The following is a 2338-nucleotide window of genomic DNA, read 5'->3' as shown; positions in this document are numbered from 1 at the left end:
GAGGACGTTACAGAGATAAGGAGGGTTGTAGAGGCTGGAGGAGGTTACAGAGATAGGGAGGGGTGTAGGGACTGGAGGGGGTTACAGAGATAGGGAGGGGGGTAGGGTCTGTGAGGCGACAGTGAAGGGATTTCAAGGACAATGATGATGTGTTTAAAGTGGAGGTGTTGTTTGACCGAGAGGAGATGCAGGGCCAGTGAGACACTCTAGAACCTTCTACCATTCAGATGATATACAAAAGTCAGAGTTTTACATTGAACAATTGCCCCAAAATAATTCACAGTATCCTACAGCCAGCTGATGGCCATTCGACCCATCTACCTCGGGCTAGCTCAATGACTGGGGTCTTCGATTTGACCCATTTCACATGTGGGCGTCGCTGGCTAGTCCAGCATTTATTGCCCATCCCTAATTGCCCCCCTTGAGAAGGTGGGGGTGAGCTGCCTTCTTGAGCCGCTGCAGTCCCCGTGTGGTGTAGGTACACCCACCGCGCTGTTAGGGAGGGAGTTCCAGGATTTTAACCCAGCGACAGTGAAGGAACGGCCGATATATTTCCAAGTCGGGATGGTGAGTGTGGGGCTCGGAAGGGGAACTTGCAGGTGGTGGGTGTTCCCCATGTGTCTGCTGCCCTTGTCCTTCTAGGTGGGTAGAGGTGGTGGGTTTGGGCGGCGCTGTCGAAGGAGCCTTGGCAAGTTGCTGCAGTGCATCTTGTAGATGGTACACACACTGCTGCCCCTGTGCGTCGGTGGTGGAGGGAGTGAATGTTTGTGGATGGGGTGCCGATCGAGCGGGGGCTGCTTTGTCCTGGAAGGTGTCGAGCTTCTTGAGTGTTGTGGGAGCCGCACTCATCCAGGCAAGTGGATTAATTGTTCAGAGGGGCATTTAAGAGTCAACTACATTGGGTCTGGAGTCACATGTAGGCCCAGACCAGGTAAGGACAGCAGATTTCCTTCCCTAAAAGACATTAGTGAACCAGATGGGTTTTTGTAACAATCGACAATGGTTTATGGTCATCATTAGGCTTTTTAATTATAATTTTTATTGAATTCAAATTCCACCATCTGCTGTGTAGGATTCAAACCCAGGTTCCCAGAGCATTACCAGTCCAGTGACAAAACCAGTACATCACCGCCTCTCTATACGAACTTGAATGTTACTCTCAATTAGATTTGGCTCGAAAAATCATTCCAGTAATTCAAAATACTTTAAAAATGTTGCCCTCTGATGTGGTTGAAGAGTTTGGTAGAAAATTAGGGAAGTGAGTGAATGTTTGGGAACTTGCAGGTGGTGGTGTTCCCCGTGTGTCTGCTGCCCTTGTCCTTCTAGGTGGTAGAGGTGGTGGGTTTGGGCGGCGCTGTCGAAGGAGCCTTGGCGAGTTGCTGCAGTGCATCTTGTAGATGGTACACACACTGCTGCCCCTGTGCGTCGGTGGTGGAGGGAGTGAATGTTTGTGGATGGGGTGCCGATCGAGCGGGGGCTGCTTTGTCCTGGACGGTGTCGAGCTTCTTGAGTGTTGTGGGAGCTGCACTCATCCAGGCAAGTGGGGAGTATCCCATCACACTCCTGACTTGTGCCTTGTAGATGGTGGACAGGCTTTGGGGGAGTCAGGAGGTGAGTTACTCACCGCAGGATTCCCAGCCTCTGACCTGCTCTTGTAGCCACAGTATTTATATGGCTGGGTCCAGTTCAGTTTCTGGTCAATGGTAACCCCCAGGATGTTGATAGTGGGGGATTCAGTGATGGTAATGCCATTGAATGTCAAGGGGTGATGGTTAGATTCTCTCTTGTTGGAGATGGTCATTGCCTGGCACTTGTGTGGCGCGAATGTTACTTGCCACTTGTCAGCCCAAGCCTGGATATTGTCCAGGTCTTGCTGCATTTGGACATGGGCTGTTTCAGTATCTGAGGAGTCGCGAATGGTGCTGAACATTGTGCGACCATCAGCGAACATCCCCACTCCTGACCTTATGATGGGAGGAAGGTCATCGATGAAGCAGCTGAAGATGGTTGGGCCGAGGACACTAACCCTGAGGAACTCCTGCAGTGATATCCTGGAGCTGAGATGACTGACCCCCAACAACCACAACCATCTTCCAGTGTGCTGGGTATGAACTGCCGGCCTTCAGTCCTCATCGCTGGACATTAATGCCAATTGTAATAATTCATATCGGTCAGCACGGGTCCCACAACCCAAGACCCTCATGTTGCGCTGGTGTTGGGGGTGGAGGGCGGGTGGAGGCGGTGGGGGGAGTGGGTGGGCACGGGGGGGTGGGGGGCGGGTGGGGGATGGGGGGAGGAATTTCCAAATCTTCCAAATTCAAGATAAGGATGTCCGGGA

This window comes from Cetorhinus maximus, unplaced genomic scaffold, assembly GCF_964194155.1.
Source record: "Cetorhinus maximus unplaced genomic scaffold, sCetMax3.hap1.1 HAP1_SCAFFOLD_3302, whole genome shotgun sequence".
Taxonomy (NCBI): Eukaryota; Metazoa; Chordata; class Chondrichthyes; order Lamniformes; family Cetorhinidae; genus Cetorhinus; species Cetorhinus maximus.
Note: the sequence above shows the minus strand (reverse complement) of the source record.